This window comes from Hoplias malabaricus, chromosome X1, assembly GCF_029633855.1.
Source record: "Hoplias malabaricus isolate fHopMal1 chromosome X1, fHopMal1.hap1, whole genome shotgun sequence".
In the NCBI taxonomy this organism is placed as follows: domain Eukaryota; kingdom Metazoa; phylum Chordata; class Actinopteri; order Characiformes; family Erythrinidae; genus Hoplias; species Hoplias malabaricus.
The window spans coordinates 13704890-13727518 of NC_089818.1; the positions used below are offsets into that span (position 1 = coordinate 13704890).

The 22629-nt window shown below is 42.9% G+C and overlaps 1 protein-coding gene across 1 annotated transcript in view; it reads left to right on the forward strand.

Annotated features, from left to right (window-relative positions):
• The first annotated feature begins 1287 nt into the window (after positions 1-1287).
• The window catches only part of LOC136675335 (receptor-type tyrosine-protein phosphatase F-like), a 186576-nt gene continuing 165234 nt past the window's right edge, over positions 1288-22629 (forward strand). The window contains exon 1 of the mRNA XM_066651822.1: positions 1288-1455. The gene's annotated coding sequence lies outside the window, so the exon portion shown is untranslated. The remainder of the gene's footprint in view (positions 1456-22629) is intronic.

A 22629-nucleotide genomic window follows, 5' to 3' on the forward strand; every position in this document is an offset into this window, starting at 1 on the left:
CTTCAGATGTTCTTTTCTCTCCTCGTTTTCCCTCCACAACAATACCCCAACAACACTGACTTAACCCTTAGTGGGACAGCCTTGTCACTGCTGTTTTTGCTTTACTGAGCAAATAGCACACTGAATAATAATATACTGACATAATAATGACATTGTAAAACATGAAAAACATGTGAGATAAAATGGGGTTTAACTGCTTCTTTCAATGCAAAGGATATGTTTAGTTTAAATCAACAATATCAATATTGCACATCAATTCAAACCTCAAATTAGCTATTATTACAATAAAAGGCTAATTACATGTTTAATTTCATGGTAACTGATACATGAGGAGTCAGGTAAACATTCAGGTAGTCAGGCGTAACTGTTCAAAAAGCTGGTTGAAATACTTACAATTTGGCCTTTCTTGGAAGAAAATGGAGTTGTGTTTCCATTCCCCAGGTCCAGATTCAAACAGTGTCCAGTCATGTTGAAAATTCACTGTACGTTTCAAAATGTACCACTTTCATTTAACACTGAGTGCTCAGAGAGTCCCCTGTCTTGCAGTAACAGCTTCTGCTCTTCAGGGAAAGCTTTACTAGATTTTGGAACACTATTGCGAGAATTTGATGGCAGCCGACAGCATTAGTGGAGTGAGGAGCTGGGTGGAGCCTATCTAAAGTTTGTTCAGAGGATGTTTTACGCTTTGGTGGGGAAAAAAATCATTAGGTTGTAGTCCAACTTCCATTACGTTTCTGAAATTAGCACCATGACATGCTAAGGAACGTCTAAATGTTGTATAGTAGTGTGTTTAAAATTTGCTGAAATGATTTTCTGTTTCATTTTCTGAAGTAAAATGCTGATGTAACAGTTATTTAATTGTAAATGCATAGATTATTTCAATACTGTCAATAAAAGTAGTTTAAAAGTTGTCATTTTGTTAACAGAACTCAAAAATGCTGAAGTTAACACAAAACTAAGCAATAAGAAGATTCAAGCGTGTAAAGGTGGTTTATATTTCTGACACTTTGTCTGGATCGACAGTTTACCGTTTAACGACTTCTCCGAGTCGAAACTCTCCGAACCTTTCCGGGATGACCCGAACAATCCCAAAGCTGGGTTTGAGGGAAAACCGCGAGCACGAACTGGCAGCCTCTAACGGCAGAAGAGGCGGGAGTTTGTTAACCAATCAGGGAACGAGCAGGCGGGATATTAGCGCACTGTCAGCCAATCAGAGTGTGGTGGGGGCGCGGTTTGTGCTGAGAAAGCCTGTGGTGTGTGTAGAAGGAGAGAACGCGGAGAAAGTGTGGAGCTGCACCGGCAACGGGATTTAATGCGAGCTCTTACCGTGGGAACGGAAAGGAAAAACAACGGGAGAAGTGGATAAAGTGGACTTGTTTGCGTTTTCTTGCGTTTTGCTTTGGTTTTTTAAAGCGTTGCGGAGAGATATGCACACGGCGGAGCGGTGGAGACCTGGTGAGTGCTGGATTTGTTGATACTTCTGGTTAAAAACAGGGAATAAGCTTTTTTTTTTACTCTTCTTCTATCAGCTTGAGCTTGGGGCTTTGTGTGTGCCGCTGGGTTTGAGCGGGTGTTGTTGAAGTGTAAGGCTTCAGTAGCACAAATAGCAGAAGATTAGTAAAGCAATGCTGTTGCTGAAGTGAAATTGAACACCAGCAGCAGCAGAGTGCCTTGTATTTTTGGGGTTTATGAAGCACTGAGGGGGCTACGGAGCTTTTGAATGTGTCTCCTTTCAAAACGCACGCAAGACCACTTTCAAAATGTTCATTTTCCCCATTATATATGTTGCTAAGTGTGAGCTTTAACTGTACAATTCATACCAATGCTGGATTATGCTTAATATTTGCTTTATTAAAGCTAGCACTGCATACATTGGGGGGGTTTATGAGGCTCTGGGGGGGGGCTATGGACCTTTTGAAAGGGTCTCCTTCCAAAATGCATGGCAGACCACTTTCAAAATGTTCATTTTTTAATGATATATGTTGTTGTCAGGGGACTCTAGCCGTACAGATCCTACCAGTGCTGCGTTGTGCTTAATTCCACAGCAAAGTGCCTTAATCCTGAAGATCTGAGGGAACTTGCCAATGAACTGCCTTCCGAAATGCACGGCAGAATACTTCCAAAATGTTCTTTATGCATGATATATTTAGCTAAGAATGGGCTTTAAGCATACAAATCACTTAAAGGCTGTACTATGCTGTATTCTATTCTATATACAAGGTATTATATTGTAATTCTAAAGATCTAAGGGAGCTATGGAGCATTTGGAGGGGTGTCATTACAAGATGCATTGTAAAAGACTTTCCAAGCGTCTCTTATTTACATGATATATGTTGTTTGGAGTGGATTTTTGGGCATTGACATGATTTCAAGGTTGTTTTTTGATAAAATAGCAATGTGTTTTCCCAATATAAGTCCTGTTATTCTCGTCATAAACTCATTTGGGAGTTTTAACTCTTTCCAGGAGGCCTTTATGAGACATTCAATGTTGGGGAGCAATGCAATTAATGTGTGTTGCTTTTTATTTCTGCCTGTGGTGTAGTTGGTACGTGCGTTGGTGTAAATCCAGGGGCAAAGCAGGGACCGATTCCCCCAGTTTCTACCATTATATAAGTAGCTATGACATCATAATGGTTCACATTATTTTAATTGTGACAAATCATATTTCCATTCAGTGTCTTCACGGTGTTTCATATGAGCTCTATGTACTCCATCAGGAAAGAAATTCCATGGTTTGTACTGAACGAAACGGCAAAGGACACAGTCTCCAGCTGGATGTACCATGCACTTCAAGCTCTCTATGCATTTTCTGCCTTTAACTTAGATTTCTGGGCTGTGAAATCCAGCTGGAGACGAAAGCGAGCAGAATGTCTGGCTGAAGAAGCGTGTAGGTGATACTCAGAGGCTTTATTCATGGGTGGAACATTGGAGAACAGGGAGCCGTGGATACAAATGTGGCTCATGTTGAGCATCTCTCTTCCACCGAGTGTGCTTCAGTTCAGAAGAGCTTTGCATTTCATGGCTGTATGGTTTTTTATTAAGAGCATATTCGATGGCAGAAGGGGACAGAGAGGACATAGGGGACAGTTTGTTGGGAAGGCGAGTATTGTCAAACAGAGCGCCGTAGATTGTTATTGATTGTATTGTCCATCATCCTCATTATTATTTGACATTAATAATTTGGACTGTAATAGGTTTCCCAGTTGTTAATAATTTATGATTCAGTAATTACAGATCGGTGGTTTGCCCGAGCAGGGACTTGAACCCTGCTCATTGGTGCCTCTGTTCTGTACCTGAGCAGTGAGTCAAATCCAATACATCACTTCTTGCTGATCTGCATTTTGCCTGAGCAAGGAATCAAACCCTAGTTTACCAGCTCTTACTGTGTTACCTGAGCAGGGAACTGAACCCTAGAAACCTAGATCTTACTGATCTGTGCTACCTGAGCAGGGAATCAAACGTGAGTGGGCTTAGACAATGAGCTGACCTCAGAGTGACTGAATGTACCTGATTATAAGACATGTTGGACATAGCTAAAAACAACAACAAACAACACCAGCAGATTTCGCTCAGTTCTCTTTCTTCTCCATTCACGTTTTCTCAGTTTTTACTCAGTGCTCTTATATCTCCACGCCCGTTGTGTCTGTTTTGCTGCGTTTAACCCCGTCTTTGCCCTCTCACATAAATGCAGGTCCAGTGCTGTGATTGGACAGACTCAGGTGAGGGGGGCGGGGGGATTCTGAAGTCTCTGCACTTGACATCAGAAGTGGAGCAGGATTAGAACGGCTTGTTGTGTCCTGTGTTTTCAGACTTGGAGCACACAGAAAACTGACTGGGTGGTTTTGTTTCAGAGTGTGTGTGTGTTGGTGCACACAGGAGCCACACGTTAATGCACAGGTGCACTTAAGAAGTGAGCTGTTTCCTGTTTAAAACTGCATGTGTGTATATTTTGTTGGGAATGGAACAAAAGAGGTCATAACCTGATTTTTGGCAATGATCATTTTCATATTCTGTTTCACAGAGTCACATCGGTGTGGTTTTTAGATTTGCATAGTTATACATGAGCAAGGGGGGGCTGTTTTTAATATTGTGCCTCTGAGGGGTAAAGTGCCTAGATCCTGTTTTGTAGTTAATAAGTTGAGTATTTGAATATTTCCCAGAGCAAAGGGTAGTATATGAATGTAATTTTGAAAGCAGTTGGACCCTAAGAAAATGTAGCTGCCTTATATTTTTGTAAACACATGGTGCTTCTACACGACATGGTCGTCCCTAATCTGCTGGTCTCTACTGGACTCTGCTCTCTGTTTTGTTCCTGGTCCCTGGTTGGTTTTCCGTTCCTACAGCACCTCCCTCCAAAATGTATCTGGTGTCATCTCAAAACCCCATCTCTAATGGGAACAGCAGGCTTTGGAAACCACAACTACACGGCAGTAACATTAAGCATTTCTGAACACAGCTCCGTCATCAGTTCAGACAGATCAGTAGAGTTTGTTCCTTCCTCGCTGCGGCGTCCAGCTCCCGCTGGAGTTTTTCATTGGCCACCGATCCAAGGAGCGTTTGAACCTCTTTAAAAGACCACAGCATAATTTTCAGAGCTATCTGTCGGATAAAAACAAATATGACCTGTGCTGTAGCTAGAGGTTTTACAGATGGGGCGTTTGTGCTGGACGCCTGCACCGCGTGCCGTAGATTGATGACTCTCTCTGGACACTCAGCGCTCTGCGATGTTTACACGCCACGGTTTAGTCCCCACTCGGCTTGTTATGAACCATGAGAGAACAGGGACTAAAAAGAACCCGGTTCCAGGACTAGGGCCAAATTTACCTGATGGAGAAGCAGAAAACATGGGAGTAGCCCAGTACACCGAGCCAACAGACACCTGGGTGAGCTAAGACCTTGGGCGGTCTCCATTTATTCAATGCTAAATGTATAACCTATGTATTCTTTCTCTCTCTTTCTCTCTGTGGCAGTGAGCTGTCTCTCTCTCTCTCTCTCTCTCTCTCTCTCTCTCTGTGGTAGTGAGCTCTCTCTCTCTCTCTGGTAGTGAGCTCTCTCTCTCTCTCTCTGTGGTAGTGAGCTCTCTCTCTCTCTCTCTGGTAGTGAGCTCTCTCTCTCTCTCTCTGGTAGTGAGCTCTCTCTCTCTCTCTCTCTCTCTCTCACGCTCTCTCTCTCGCACTCTCTCTCGCTCTCTCTCTGGTAGTGAGCTCTCTCTCTCTCTGTGCTAGCTCTCTCTCTCTCTCTCTCTCTCTCTCTCTCTCTCTCTTTCTCTCTCTCTCTGGTAGTGAGCTCTCTCTCTCTGCTAGTGAACTCTCTCTCTCTCCCTCTCTGTAGTGAGCTCTCTCTCTCTCTTTCTCTCTCTCTCTGTGGTAGTGAGTTGTCTCTCTCTCTGGTAGGGAGCTCTCTCTCTCTCTCTCTGGTAGTGAGCTCTCACCTTCTCTCTCTCTCTTTCTCTCTCGCTCTGGTAGTGAGCTCTCTCTCTCTGTGCTAGTGAACTCTCTCTCTCTCTCCCTCTCTGTAGTGAGCTCTCTCTCTCTCTCTTTGTCTCTCTCTCTGGTAGGGAGCTCTCTCTCTCTCTCTCTCTGGTAGTGAGCTCTCTCTCTCTCTCTCTCTCTCTGTGCTAGTGAGCTCTCTCTCTCTCTCTGTGGTAGTGAGCTCTCTCTCTCTCTCTCTCTCTCTCTCTCTGTGTGCTAGTGAGCTCTCACTCTCTCTCTGTGGTAGTGAGCTCTCTCTCTCTCTCTCTCTCTCTCTCTCTGTGTGCTAGTGAGCTCTCTCTCTCTCTCTCTCTCTCTCTCTCTGTGGTAGTGAGCTCTCTCTCTCTCTCTCTCTGCTAGTGAGCTCTCTCTCTCTCTCTCTCTTTCTCTCTCTGGTAGTGAGCTCTCTCTCTCTGTGCTAGTGAGCTCTCTCTCTCTCCCTCTCTGTAGTGAGCTCTCTCTCTTTCTCTCTCTCTCTGTGGTAGTGAGTTGTCTCTCTCTCTGTGGTAGTGAGTTCTCTCTCTCTCTCTCTCTCTCTCTCTCTCTCTCTGGTAGTGAGCTCTCTCTGTGGTAGTGAGCTCTCTCTCTCCCTCTCTGTAGTGAGCTCTCTCTCTCTCTCTCTCTCTCTCTCTCTCCAGCGTTTTTGTACACGGTTTTGTAAGGTCTTTGGCTATAATAAAGGTTTTATCAATCTCTCTCTCTCTCTCTCTCTCTCTCTCTCTCTCTCTCTCTCTCTCTCTCTCTCTCTCTCTCTCTCTCTGTGGTAGTGAGCTCTCTCTCTCTCTCTCTGTGGTAGTGAGCTCTCTCTCTCCCTCTCTGTAGTGAGCGCTCTCTCTCTCTCTCTCTCTTTCTCTCTCTGTGGTAGTGAGCTCTCTCTCTCCCTCTCTGTAGTGAGCGCTCTCTCTCTCTCTCTCTCTCTCTTTCTCTCTCTGTGGTAGTGAGCTGTCTCTCTCTCTCTCTCTCTCTCTGGTAGTGAGTTGTCACTCTCTGTGGTAGTGAGTTCTCTCTCGCTTTCTCTCTCTCTCCCTCTCTCTCTCTCCCTCTCTCTCTCTTTCTCTCTGGTAGTGAGTTCTCTCTCACTTTCTCTCTCTCTCTCTCTGTGTGGTAGTGAGTTGTGACTCTCTCTCTCCCTCTCTCTCTCTCTCTCTCTCTCTCTCTCTCTCTCTCTGTATGTGTGTGTGGTAGTGAGCTGTGACTGTCTCTCTCTCTCTCTCTCTTGCTCGGCCCTGGCCCACTGTTGCCTCATGCTGGAAAGCCGCTTGGTGCTGTTTGCTCCATATGGGTTGAATTTGGCTAATTCCAGGGCGTGGGTCTAATGAGAGCCTGAGCTTTTACAGGGAGCTGCCTGTGGTGTTGGGTATCAGAGTTTACGGTTCTTATCTGGGCGCTGGATGGCATTCGGGCCGGCTCCTGGCAGAGAATACACGCCGTTTTATTTTTATATTTGGTCGTGACTGCATTTTTAGGAGCCTTTGTGGCACGGAGGCGGTTTTTAGACCTGCCACACAAACAAGGGGACATTTCCAGACCCGACCGGGCTCCTCTTTCCTGCCAAGAAGCAGTGGCTAAAACCTGCCAAAGGCCCCCCGTGAGAGCAGCTCCACTCGGGTGGGAGATACGAGGGGCTGAGGTTGCTATTGTGATAAATGAGGTTACTGTGCTGACTTTGGTCAGTATTTTTACACTACACTGACACACTGACAAAAGACAACAACAAACACAACAAGGGGACATTCTCAGAACCCCACAACAGTGTTGTCCCCAGTCTCAACGGCCCACATTCACTGCTTTAAATGTTAACGAGACACCCGTTGTTCACCCTGACCCCGAGCACGCAGCAGTGCAAATCATTCTTATTAAAACATTATATAGTGATAGAAATTGATGTTGAATTATTGTACAGCCCTCTCTCTATTGGTCCGATTCGCAGTGTGAGGAGCAGCTGGAGCATCCACACAGCCTTCAAACGTAAAAAGAGAAAGTGAATAAAGTGATCCTTTCGTTCCCTCCATTCCTGCATCTACAGAGAAATAAATCAGAAGCAGGCTTTTCCTGACCCCCCCCCACCCCTCCCTTCTTTCTGCAGCCCACCAGGACTGTTATGTATGCGACACCAGCTTAAAACACAGAGGAGGTTCAGCGCGCCCCTGACCCACGTCTGCTTCCACTTTCTGTGAAAATAGACGACGTTTTATAAACCAGCTCTGGGTTCACTAATGGGGAAACCTGTTTCCAATCTGCCACTGCATTAGCTACCGCACACTTAACTCCATTACAGGCGTCCAGCGGTCAAACAGCAGCCCAACAGCTGGAGATTCACTACCCTTCCAGCTGCAGACCCTACAGTGCAAGCTCCTCCACTGCAGAAAGAAACCTCAGTGGACACCGTTATTTAAGGTGTTTTCTGGAACGATGGACGTTTGTTGGGAGTTTAAGCCCTTTTCCATGCTGTAATACTCTCTGCTCATCAGGAGAAGGTTGTCACAGTAGGTGTAAAAACATCCGCTGTGAGGATTTGGTGGCATTCAGCCACATAAACAGAGTTAGGTCAGGTGCTGAGGCAAGGTGATGTAGTTTTGGGTCTCAGATCTTTCTAAAGATAGCACTCCAAGTCTTTATATATTCGTGTGTGTGTGTGTGTGTGTGTGTTGGGGGGTGCTTTATACCCCTCTTGGATCACAATAGGCATTGTACACACAGGTAGGCTCATGAGCGCCCCCATCTTATTAAGGTGTCTACACATTTTTAGACGTGTAGTGTATTAACCGTGGGAGGAAACCGGAGTACCCGGAGGAAACCCATGCCGACACGGGGAGAACACACCAAACTCCTCACAGTCAACTGAATGGAGGCTCGAACCCACAACCCCAGGCCCCTGGAGCTGTGACTGAGACACTACCACCGCGCCGTCTCAAATTAACACTACACCTAAGTAACCTTAACCTCAGTAAGATCATTTCACTCTTTTAGTTTTTCACATTGAGCAATATATTTAAAAATGAGAAAACGTGAGAACCGTGAAAACGTTCAAACAAATGCAAAAAAAATCCAAATCTGAGATCGTCATATCCATAGGCATCGGGTCCTAACAAATATATAAAAACAAGCACGCACACACACACACACACCCACACACCTCAGTGGCTGAGTGTGAGGGCAGCAAGGCCTTGTGCACGTGACCCTTCCCATGCCACAGCTCCTGAGTGGTTTAAACAGCTGAATTGTGGGCTTTGTTGCTGGATCTGAGCGCACTCACACGGCTCCTCATTGTACAGAGACTTCATTCACCGACCGCTCTCCTCCTGCTGGACACACTCCAGCGCCAAGCTTCTGTTCTGAGAAAACACACTCCGACGTCCAGAGACATCAAAGACTCTCCAGTCTGGGTTAAAACTCAACATCTCCTCACAGCAGGTCAGAAACCCAGCCTTCCCAGGAGCGGGAGACGACGGACTTCTATCTGAATAAGGTCCACAGAGCTCAGCATCTGGACACAGCTGTATAACACAGCAGCTTGTCACCTGCACACACACCTGCACACACTAACTTCTGAAAGGAAGCGCAAAGAAGGACATTAACCAGGATCTATTCTTCCAAGAAGGCTTTAGACCAGGTGTCTGAACACCGCTGTGAAGATTTGATGGCATTCACAGTGTAAGCCTGGATTGTATATCTAATTAAACTGTTTAATATGCATAAATTGCTTTACTAAAAAATTAAAGCATATTGTACCCAATCAATTACACATTTAATTCACTTAAAAGGTTAATTTAAGGTAAACACAGGGGGCTTTTATTTTGGCATGTAAGTTTTTTCATCTTGCTGTTGGTGAGTGAGGCAAAACTTTCATGATTCGCTTGATTTAACCAGTCTGGCATTTTCCCACCTTGCTTTTAATTTGCGAGCAGGGACTATTTTGTTTTAGTATTATGGGGCTCAGGGCCCAGAGGGGGAGCTCCCAGCATGCTCAGCGTGGCACCTTCAGTTAGTTTAGGGGCTATTTTTGAGGTTTTTAATGGTGTTAGGGGATTTGTGTGTAGCGAGGTGTGGTGTTTTGTGGGGGTTCACCATGTTGAAGAAGGGGGCACTGAATCTCACCAAAAACATGTTCCAAATTGCTGATTGTTCCCTTACTTCCATTTCCCTGTGCCCCTTTAAGGGTTCAGTAAATGTTCTTAAAACATGGTTTTGGCTCAGTTTCGTTGTCTCGAGTCTGGTGACATTACAGTGTCACAATAAAATAAATGAAACAAGCAAATAATTACATAGAAAATTGGGATGCACAAATATGGGAATTCTGGGCTGATACTGATATCTGATGTTACATGTGTATATATCTGCTGATGTCAAAACCAATGAGATACTCTGGATTAATGCTGTAGACAAACGTAACATTTATTTGCACATTTTAGCTTTCAACTAACAGTGTGTAAAAATAAATAAATAAAATAAAATGAAATGTGTCTCCTGAGAAAACTGCCACATTTAGTTTCTGAACCTTACAGAGACTGGTGACAAATCTAAATTCTTGTTTAATTTAACAATTTAAATATAATAATAGGTTAACCCAAACAAATAAAACCAATAATAATAAATTAACATTAACTTAAAGGATTAAACACATACAGAAATAAGAGCTTCAGCTCTGCCTTTACACTACTCCCCACTCTCAGTGGTGGAACATTAGGAGCCCAATTATTTTTACATGTTCAAGCCAAAGGTCAGCAATAATCAGTTTGAAATATTGGCAAATTAAAAAACAAAAAAAAATCTCGATGCCAATATTGATTAAAAAAACGATTATCTGATGATACCAATATAATTCCGATATAATCGTGCGTCACTAGTAGAAATTGATATTGTATTCACTGAATTCAAGATATTGACCAGATTTATTGGCCTAGAGAATGGTATGACAACAACAAAAAAAATCAGTGTGGAGAATCCACTCTGAATCCCTGTCACATCTTACAGGTGCCCTAAAGGCTCCACATGACACCGTTCCACTGCTCCACGGTTGAGGGCGGCTCTAGGTGACATTCAGCTTTAAGTGAGGTGTGCTTAGGCTCATGTGCAGCTGCTCTAGTATGTCCCATTAACTTGTCATATACTGTATATTTTGCATGGCTAATGGCTCGTGTGAAGGTGACTTCTCATCTCAGTGTGCGGGCACACACACACACACACACACACACACACACACACACACACACACACACACACACACACACACACACAGACAGAGCCCACTCTGTTTATTGATGCTCTCAGTCCTTATCCTCGATAATCCAATAAAATCAAGCCTCTCCTCCTGTATTAACATGCACAGCAGCTTGTGAGCCATCACTCACTAAGATGAATGGAGAGAAGGACTTGAGTGCAGAGGCTTTAGAATCGCCCCGCCCCCTCGTCTCAGTCTGTCCAATCACAGTGCCGGACTTGTGTTTATGTGAAATCGCAAGGACGAGGGTAAACGCAGCAAAACAGACACAACAAGTGTAGAGAAATAAAAAATGAGAACGGAAAAATAAGACCACACCCAGAGCAGTTTATTCCCAGTGGCTTTGGCTCAGTCGAGCCTTCACATCATCTCCAGTGGGTTTTGGTTTGTTTCTTTAACTCTGAGCTATTGTGCGTGTTTTTGGAAAATTAGACACATACAATTTTTATATTTAGAATCGGGAGACCCTCAACTATTCATCTATTTCCAGTGGGACGTATGAAACCAACACAACCAACACCAATCTACAATTATAATGGAATAAGTTGCAGTTAAAGGTAAAGGATATAGACACTTAAGGGTACCACCACAGTGACATTTACTGGTTTCAGGTAGGGGGTTGGTTTCCTTACATTCCCCCAAACATTACATAGTGCAGTTTCTGCAGTGCTGAGCCCAGAGTAGCAAAGACAGAATCTCTATTCTCCCTATTACAGCTCAGTGGAGCATCACAATGATTTTGAAGCTGAAATTTTAAGATACAAATATTACCTAGTGTTGCTTTAAGCCTTAGTTTTGTCGTCATTAATTCAGTTCTTTAAAGGAACACTAGGTAGCATGTTTCCTTTAGTGATATGGCATTATTGCAATATCGACAACCCCTCATAACAGACTTTTCAATGTCATATGATTAGAGTTCTGCTTTAAAGGAGTTGTGATGAATTTTCTATCGTGATTATTCTTCACATTTATGAAACAGCCGTTATATATACTGACACCTAATGTCCACCCCATGGTGTGGGGGACCCTCTCCATGGAGCATAGACTGGTTCATTAAGGGATAAGGAAGCATACATTCTTCATCTCAAAGGAAGTACTGAAGGCTGACACTGATACTTTTTAACTTTTTTAACAATTAAGACCCAAAGTCGGGGCGCTGTTTCTCATCAAGGTCGAAGAAACCCGAAGCACGCTGTTCTGCCGAAGGTCGTGTGAGGTATCTGAGTCTTTGGACTCGTCTGAGCATGTGCATAAATCTTTTATTTTTTGTGTAGTGTGTAATGGACCTTCGTGAAGGAGATGATCACTCATCCCCGTTCTCCTTCAGACGCTCAGGAACTGGACTCGACCTTGCTTTTACGCGCTTTTGTCTGTTTGCCAAACGAAATATAACGCTTACTCAGCGCCCGAGTTGTTTCGGACGAACAGTCCACGAAGCATTACAGCTTTTACGGCCAGTTTGCTCTTGAAAGCTGTAGGAAATGCTCTTAAAGCCAGAGTCAGGTCATGTCCTGGGGCAAAATGAACAGAATCTGAAACAGATAAATATGTAAACACTGTGTGATGCAGTGAATAATCTTTAACGACACACAGTTTATCTGTTGGTTTGGTTCTGAAGTCCTTTTTGAGTTAATATTTTAATATCTTATAAACCCAAAAGGTGTCTATGACAGTGATTATTTATCATTAATAATTTTCTCCATAAAACGCAGCTCACGTGAGACGACAGTTTTGTTGTCCCTGAATGACCCTGCTCATAGAGCGGGTCCTCCAAATGAGTATGGCCATAACTGTTTGTAAATAAACAGAGAGCAGCCAATGAGAACAGAGCTCATTTACACATGGTGGTAACAGAAAGAGCTGGTTCAGTTGTAAAGGCTGGTAAATGTTCAAGTACAAATGAGCTATTGCTGTATTCCATCCATTAAACGACAGCGAGCCGCTCCCTGTTCACCCTGACCTCGTTTAACCTTGTCTTTGTGCCCACACATAAAATCGGGACCAGTGCCGTGATTGGACAGACTCAGATGAGGGGGCGGGGCATTTATTAAGTCTCTGTACTTCAAGTCAGAAGCGGAGCAGAGTCAGATTGGCTTGTTTTATCCTGTGTTTACTGATGTAGGCAGTACACAGAAAACTGTCTGTGCTTGTTTCACAGTGTGTGGGTTGGTGGACTCCAAATTAACACATTATGAAAAGAAACCCTTCTTTGCACATGAATAATGGTACCATGTTGGAGATAGGAGGTTATATATCCTAAGTAAATGTTACGAGTTTGTCTTTTTGTGGAGAAACTTGAATAATTAAAATTAAAACTATAAAAAAAGCAGAGTATTGGATCTTTAAGGCTCCATTTTCCATGCTGAGGCCCAGTCCGTCAGAACCTGTGCTTTACACGCTGTAACTACGAGTCCTGAATGTGAGCAGCTTTTAAATGAATGGAAATGAAAAGAAAGGAAAATAAATGAAAAGGAAAGAAAGGAAAGGGAAAGGCAGCTGAGTCCAGTTTAGCATTCAAAAGGTCAGCACTGGTCACATGCACCTGGATTTATAATTGAGTTCGCTCGGAAATGCCCCAGTCTGCACTTTCCCGCCCCACTCCTCCCCGTTCCGTTCCGCCTTTTTTCCAATCCTCTCAGCTTGCTGGGATATTCTGCATTCATTCGGAGCCGGATAAAAAAACGAAGAGAGGTGTGTTTGTCTCCGTCTGACATCAGAAAATGAACAGCTCCACAGCAGCTGAACTTTCATGCTGTTCTCACAGACTACAGACTCAGACTTGGATTCAGACTCTGACTGACAGTGACTCCGAGTCAGACTGAGACTTGGACTGTGACTGCCAGTGTCTCAGATTCAGATTGAGACATGGATCTGACTCTGTTTCTTTATCTCACAGTGACTCTGGCTAAATCAGACTGAGAATCTGACTCAGACTGAGACCGATTATACTACCCTGACCTCTGTTACTTCGGTGATTTTGATTGTTTTTCGTCTCCTAATGTTGCTGAGGGTGGTTGGTGGCAGATTCCAGGCAGTTTTCCTAAGCCCAGGATGGAGGGAGCATCGTGAGATTTGGATGAGAAACAGCAGCACTGACTCCAAAACTAACCCCTTCTGCATCACAGTAAGAAAACTGGAGGATCCCACCCAGGATCCCAGAGACCACCTTGCCACCCCCGCTTTCTGGATCAGCTCCCGGACCCTCATTTATAGAAAATAATTTGCAGTACTTGTCAAAAAATGAAATCTTTGCCAAATTCAGGGACGACAAAGCAAGTGGGATTTTTATCTCATGTGAGGGCGCTGTCGTTTCCTACCCTCCTCCTAAAGTTACATAGTGCAATTTCTGCCATGCTGAGCTCAGAGTAGCAACGACAGAGGCCCCATTCTCCCTATTACAGCTCAGTGAAGCATCTCTATGATTTTGAAGCTGTAATTATAAGGTAGAAATGCTACATAGTGTTGCTTTAAGAAACAAAATGTACGTAATGAGGAATCATGTTCATGCATAAAGTGACAGACTGCTCCTCTAAAGCGCTGGCGTGAGGCTCTCAGCTTGCCTAGACGTGAGGTTTTGTTTTCTGCTCTGAAAGCCATGGCACTGACGCCGCTGGAGCTTTCTTCTCACCACACTCTGAAACCGATCCTGAAATCTGATCGTTTCTCTCTCTTTTAACACTGATAATTGCTGTGTGGTTTAGTGGAACATGTTTTTCTTTGCCTGTGTAAAGGCCTCTTATCTGTGTGCCAGACTATGACGGTTCTGTTGCAGCATCCCTGAAAAAAAAAAAAAAAAAGAAAAGGAAATGAACAAAATGAGCCGCTGCCCTTGGACAGGACCTTTCCATTAGACCTGTGTGGAAATGCTGCTTATTAACAGCAGTGTCTTTCACCTCATGGTGGAGGCTGGCATCTCCTTTTAGTCTCAGACTTAAGGTCTAACTTTGTAACATTTAAAAGAATGGTATTATAGACAAAGTATAATTTTTGCTGTATTTTTCTGAAGTATAACTCGTCTCAGAGTCCTCCCCGGTCACACACAGCGCCCCCAGCCTCTGGAGTGTGGGGCAAATGTGCTTTTGCTGAGGCTGAGCCACCACTTCTTTTCAAACTGCTACTATAGTTTAATGCTCTGGAGGAGAATGCAAACTGCCAAGATCTGTCAAATCAGCCAGTGATAGGGGGTGGGGGCTGTCTAACAGCAAATGGAGAGTGAAGCCCCTCTAGTCCAAACTGAGTAAAAACCTACCAAAACATTTAACACAAGCTGTACACCGCCCCCTGGTGGAGAAAAGGATTCAGACACCATGTTTCTTCAATATGGGTGTGTATAATGTTCAATTCAAGGCAATCTTATTTGCTCTTTAAAAGCCATTTTATTTCTTCCTTTTTGAAATACTGACATGAAATTCAGTCTCCAGTCTGGCACACCTTGCGTGCTGAGGTTCTTGTTCCTCTGTCACGTCGGGATTTTTCCCCAAGTTTGGGTCTAAAACTGACTCGGAATCACAGATAAACTGAGATGAAAAGCCCTGACAGAAGTGTGATGACCTGCTTTAGTTGTGCCACTCTGAATCACTCTCTGATCACAGGGTTTTTTCTCGGGTTTGGGGAAATTTCCACCTTCTCAAGGCTGAGAAGTGCAAAAAAAAAAAAATAGACCCAGCTCTTCTCTCAGGCATCAACAACCTATATAACTGCAAGGGGCATGACGTGCCGTGATGTGGCTGGAGACGACGTGTGGCCAGACATTCAGCATGCGACAACAGTCCGTTGGAAGTTAAGAAAACAAGGAATGATATTGGATCTGTACTCAGTGTCAGCAATTGGGATCAGACGTGAAAATGTGGAATGGGTGCAGCTCTGATGTGATCTTATTTATTGGGCGTGTAGTTTTCAACATGTTCATCATCGACACAATCTCTCAATTTTGACTCCGCTGCTGTGGTTAAAGGTGATACTGACTCGAGACACAGGATAAATAAAACCTCTTTACATTTACTATACTGTTAAATAGAAGAAACTGCACAGAGGATCTGTTATCTCCCCGATGGGAGAGGTTTAATTTGAAGAGTAATTAATTACTAGGAAAAACGGCAAACAAAAGCAGAGCAGGAGAAACAGACTAAACACACTCTGGGTTTGGCCTCGGGCTCATTTTACTGTCTCAGAAACAGAGGAATCCTGCGGGAGCTGGAGATAATTGTCTTTAAGCAAAATGAGGGATAGAGGACTGACGCATTAAACATTTCTGAAGATTTTCCCACATTTTACATCGTCCTTTTGTTCATTGATAGAATTGTAAGAAAATTTTGTCTGAAATGTTTAGTCCCTGGGATGATTGACAGTTGCTGGAAGATATGAGTGCAAATCAATACCACTATTAATTGAACATTTTACTTCGATTAGGATTAATGAAGATTGTTTTGCTGCTGTTTGTTGCCTCATAGTTCACTGATGAGTCTTGTTCTGTTAATACGCTCCCGTATTAAAGGTGGGATATGTGTTTCTGATGTCGCTGGGAGCTCCCTCTCTGTTTTTGAACTGTGCTCTCTTCATGCTCTGTTTGTGATTGTGTTCAGTGTTAAACAGACTGGGGGATTAACTTTGGTCTGAGACCAATTATTTCAGTGTTTACATTTGACTTTATGTTCAAAGACGTCCAAACCACAGACACAGCGTTTTTCTTTGGTGTGAGCTGCTCCAGTCGCTCGGTCCCTCTTTGTGTTTAGGTTCTCCTTCATGTGGCTTTCATGTGGGAGATTGGATCAGGGCTGGTTCTAAGGGCCCTCATTGCCCACCCAAACTCTAAGCCAGCTCAACCAACCAAATATCGTGTTTTGTCCTTTGCTTATTTCTGATTGGCTCTTTGAGTAATATAAAACGGAAAGACTGTCTTGTGCAGCTCAGCAGAGCAGACAGGTTCTGTCATTGAGAACTGGAGAGGTACTGTTCTGATTCTGTTCGATTAGAGTTTAATCCCAAATACTTATGGGAGATTTGGCTTATTTTTTGGTGATATTTTTGCTTGATATATGCTTTAATATATTTTTGGCTTCTAGTGTCAGCTACTCTGTTAGTTCACACTGTAACTGAAGTATTCAGTGTTTTAAATGTATGCATATTTATTATACATTTAATAAACTTAAAATGATATGAAAACGTATCACATGTAACCACTGTTCAGCTATGTATCCTATTCCTGAGACCGTCTCTAAAGCGTTTATCCCTCTCTCTCTGTCACTGTGTCACTCAGGAGCTTTTGTTGAGGCTCTGCTTTTTTTTTAGGACTCTTTCTGTTTAGAAAGCTGTTAAACTGTCCAGACGGTAGGGGTGGGCGATATGGACCTAAAATAATATCACGATATTTCAGGCTGTTTTGGCGATAACGATATTCTTGGTGATATGAACAAAACACTGAAAAACACTTTTATTCACACTAATGCAACAAAATATATGTTATATTTATATTAATTATATTAAATTGTATATATTTAATATATATTAATAGCATTAAATGTTTTTATTTATTAAAACGTTTTCTTTTACTACAAATATAAGAGTTTAAATTATTAAAATATAGAAGAAATGACAAAAGAAATCAGTAAACATTTGCTTATTTTGTAAACAACAGTAATGTACCAAGATTCTGATTTTGTGTAAAATAATGCAGCATAAAATCTACCACACAACCAAAGTGTAGAAAATGTAATGTGTGCGTATAAACAGCTAAAGGAAACAGTTATACAATTATTTTGTAAAGATAAACTCAGGTGAGATTAGATACTGCTAGGTAAAGAAATGGTTATTTGGCAATGTTATTGTTGAAAGACATTCAAAATTATTACAAGCAAGTGAAAGAGAAAAAACCCAGAGCAATAGATGTATACGAAGTATACGCAGTATATATATTGACAAAATATTCGGTTCAGAAGTTAGCTTGTTGCTAGCAGGCCTAAGTGCCTGCCTGGATTAGCGTTGTGCCTAAGAGTGCTAATATACGAATTTAAGGCTTAAATACAGTCATGTATTGATTCATGGTTTATTTTGAGTCGAATGTGCTTGAAGTACAGCATTACTAAACACAGTGCTGCTTCCCCATACATACAAGCTTGTCAGCATGTGTAGAGAAGCCTTGAACAACGCTTCTGATACACATACACAAGAAAGACAATTAAAACAAAAACAAGAAACTGGGAAATGTTTCTATTGCAATTGTTTTTCTTGCTTGTTCTGATTCAAACGTCCTAATCTGGACGCATTTGTCGGCCACATACGAAGGATTCTTGGAAATGTGACAGCATAATCGCACTGCTGGGATGTGATCAACATATAAAAGTGTCCTTCGAAGTATGCAGTCCCTGAATTGAACTGGCATCTCTGCTCAAATCAAACTCAGACTTGCCCACTCATTATGTTTTACTGCTCTTCCCTAACCAAAGCAGTCTAGAACCGGGCCTGGATTGGATGAGGCAGAGGCATGTGACTACAGCGCGGTAGTGTGGTTTTAAAGGGACAGAACATGAACACACAGTGGGCGCGTATTCACAGAATTACCAAACTAAGGGCAAACAGAACTGAAAGAAAAAGATATATAATACGAACAGACAAGATTACATTGTTAAAAGTTCTTAACGACTATTTAAGCTGAATCCATTTTTCATTAATTGGCCTGATCTAATTTTACAAAAAGACATACAACTTCATAGATCTTCTGTAAGTGCATCATTCTGCTCAGGTTCACACAGCGTCAGACGCAGAGCATGAACACTCTCACACTCACTTAGTCAAACGAACACACACACACACAAACACACACAAACATACTCACTCAGTCACTCATACACTCACCCAGTCTACGTCTGTGTCTCTGGACTGCGGTCAAGAGTGAACCTGAGGGCCTGTGTTTACTGTTTTTTGTCTGAAACATTGATTGACAGATACATACCAGCTGCACCATGTTTCCTTGTTCACCTGTTTCTTATTACCTCCCTCCCTGTCTGTGGACAGACGAATTCATCGACCCGTCTCTCTCTCTTTCTCTCTCTTTCTCTCTCTCTCTCTCTCTCTCTCTCTCTCTCTCTCTCTCTCTCTCTCTCTCTCTCTTTATATTCTAGAATATACATGAACTAACGCATACATTTTCACATGAGAGATTAGTCTTGTAATTTACCATCACATATCCACTATAAATTGGGTCAATATGTATATTAAATATATCTGAGATTTTGTTGGGTATTTATTTGGACACATCTTACAATACACAGCCTCCACTGTAATGATGTCCAGTTTTATCATTACTGGACATTACTAATGCTGTTGTGGCTGCCATCAAATTTTCACAGCAATGTCGCCATCACCGTGGGCCTTATTTAAAACTGATTTATAAAGGGGTGCGTCTGAAAGAACAGGTTCCTTTCTACACAGTACATACATTGCTAACGTTTGCAATGCTTACTTATTTAACAGCTTCTTATTCGTATTTTCCGTTCCGCCATAAATGGTTGAACATGAGCTGGAGGATTAATGCTGTGTCCCAAACTGCACCTTCCTACACTTTTAATTTCCAGACTACTGAGTGCCCTTCTGATAATGATGCAGTGTGTTTTTATACCCTATGAAGTGTGCTAGTGTGCGGTTTGGGATAAAGCAGAAGTAATGCTGTGGGAATCGCTGTTGTTTAAATTTTAATTTTTATTCATGTTTACTACAGTAACTTGATATAGAAACTAACACAGTGGATGTGTGAGAGTAGAGAGACGGTTATATTTTATTCTCCCTCATGATGTTCACTGTGTGTTAATTAATTAATTCATTCATTCATTCATTCATTCATTGTCTGAAACCCCTTATCCAGTTCAGGGTTGCGGTGGGTCCGGAACCTACCCGGAATCATTGGGCAAGGCAGGAACACTCCTTGGAGGGGGCCAGTTTTGGTCTGGACCTTGGTCCAAGGCATCTTTCACACATGCAGCTTTGGTTCAGACCAAACTGGAACTTCCAAAAGTCTGGACCAATGCTTTCACCACAGTGAAAGGGGGCTGACCTCCTGAAGAATGCCCTCATTCTGTTGAGAAATGCAGGAGCGTTTTGGAGACTGAGGCGGGTAATAGACTCTGTAAACCTGCTTTAAACGGTTTGTGCTTCTCAAAGCGGCAGAGTGTCTTGGACCTGAGTGGAAACTGCATCACTGTGGGGCTAAATTTAGCAAGAACAGCCCTCAGCGTGAACATACATTATGGGATTAGCTTAATGGAAGCAGTCAGCCATATTCACTTAACAATCAACAGAATGTCGCGAAATGAGGAGCACATGAATTTTTCATGCTGCACTTGGCATTTCCATTCCTCTGACCCTTCACTCCAGCGGTGGGAGGGAGCACTGTGAAATGGCAGCTCCGGCAGCGTGTTCAGAGCATTTCTGAGGTTAGAGGTGAAGGTTTAATCAGAATCACGCCTGGAAAATGTTCTTTAAAGGCCCTTGCTCATTTGTGCCTTACCTGCTTCTGCCGAGGAGTCTATTTTAAGATTGAGCTCCAATAATTCTCAACATGAAATGGATGTAAAGTGTTTTAAAACATCATGCTCCATCATGGTTTTGTTATATTCAGTTGAACATACCCTTCTCCGCAGAGGAAACCCCACAAGTCCCACAGCAGTGTTCTCCCCCTGTCTCTTTGAGCCGCTCGCTGAGCCTCGAGCAGTGAGGAGCAAGGAGTAGACGATCTTTTTTTTTTTTAGCCATTTTATCTCTGTTCTCTTTCTTTTACGTTCTAGTTTTCTCTGCTTTTACCCAGTGCTCTTATTTCTCAGCGCTCGTTGTGTCTGTTTTGCTGCGTTTAACCTCGTCTTTGCACTCGGCTCGTCTTTAAATGCGGGTCCAGCGCTGTGATTGGACGGACTCAGACCAAATCCAGATATTTCAGAAAACAAAGCTTAAATTTATGTTGTCAAGTGCCACGCTGAATCCATGCCACTGAAATGATGCGAAGCGCCCCCTGCTATGTCACTCATCCTCAGTCTCTCTCCAGCACTCAGTGTGTGAGCTATGTTCCGCCTTGCATCTCCTTCTTTTGTTAGTGCTCTGTGGCCGGCTGCGACGTCCGCGTCTGCGCTGAATGTTTACCAGCTGTTTGTTCTGGTCATTTTTCTCTCAACAACACGGTACACAACGATCCACAGTGTCTCCACTGTGTTGGAGATGGTTTACAGAGGACGTACAGAGGTCATACACAAATACTATATCATTTTATCACAGGGATTTGAGCATCCCTTGATCATTTTGGGGCCTGCAGGGGTCTAGGAACCACCCCGCGCCCCCCACAGGTACCTAGGTCTGAAATGTGGAATTATTTTGTTGTTCTGGAATAAATTCTCTGAAATGTGCCACAGTGGAATTCCCATTTAAAACAGAAAAGCCGTCATGGCTTATTATTTTGTATTTCTGAGTGTGTGTGTGTGTGTGTTCTCATGCAGACTAAACTGTTGCTGATTTATATGCATGGAAACCTGGCCTTGGCGTCTGTTTCTTTTTTGCGAGGAAAGCTCTTATCAACCTGTTTACCTTCAGCACGGAGCCGGAGTATATTCACCAACGTCCGCTCAACTTCCGGGAGGAAAGAAAAGAGAAACGAAGACCAAACAAATAAACATCGCTGTACGGTCCAGTGCGTATGAGAGGGGAGATAATTATAATTGAAAAATTAATTGGAATTTTAATTAATGTCTTCTGAAGTGAAACTCTTGAAGGGATGGAGCTTATCGGACGGAGGGAATACTGAATGAGGAGAAACACTCTCTCCCTCCAGGAGGCATTGTTTTTGTTTTGTTTATTTTTGCAGAAAAAGACAGAAATGTCTCTTTTATATTTGATTGTTTGAATAGAACAATGAGGCCTAGACAAATGAGGCACAAACTCACTTATTAACAAACTCGCACTGATAGATTTATTCAGTGTGATTTTAACGGTGACACGCTCCCTCTCTTTTCCTCAATGTACAGTGGGACATCTGTGCACAAATGGCCCAAAGATCCCAAAATATCCAGAAGATTGACTAAATTTGTCAACTCACTCCGCTCACTCCGTTATCTGTAGCTCATTTCACTGGCGCTTTTCCAACAATATGGGCATGCTCAGATTATACTCGGCTACGTAGCTGCATTACGGAGGTTTATAGTGTCGGATGAGTTCGAGTTCGACTTCGATCACATTTACAAGAATAACGGTACCTCTAAATTTGAGTTTAGCTTATTGCTCGGCTATTGTCATGAAAAATGTTGGTTATTTAGCTAGATACTGTCATAACAGTCAGTCTTAACGGTGTTTTACCACGGCGTTGTTCAGCTGTTGTCCACCAGTGACGTCACACGGTTGTGTTCAAGAATTTCCGTAGCGAGCTCAGGTTTTTCCGTCAATTTAATAAAATTGTCAGTTTTAAAGCAAATTAAGCAGCTATTTTCATTTTAATTCATACTTATATATGTCAGTAACTAAAATAATGTGAAATATTCATGGAGGTCCATTAAGTGGTGCTTAGCCTTTAAAGCAGTGGTCACCAATTTATTGAGCCGCGCGCTGTTCACCCCGACACCGAACACACAGCAGTGAGGAGCGAGGAGCAGTAGCTCTGGTTTTTAGCCATTTTCGCTCGCTTCTCATTTTCTCAGTTTTTACTTGCTCTTATTTCTCAGCGCTTGTTGTGTTTAACCTCGTCTTTGCACTCTCACATAAACGTGTCCAGTGCTGGGGTTGAACAGACTCAGACGAGGGGGCGGGGCAATTCTAAAGTCTCTGCACTTGACGTCAGAAGCAAAGCAGAATCAGAACGGCTTCTTTCAGAAAACTGACTGATGGGTCTTGTTTCACAGTGTGAGGGTTGGTGGGCTCCAGATCCACGCATCAGTCTGGAGAAGGGAGTTACTGAACAAAGGGAATTTA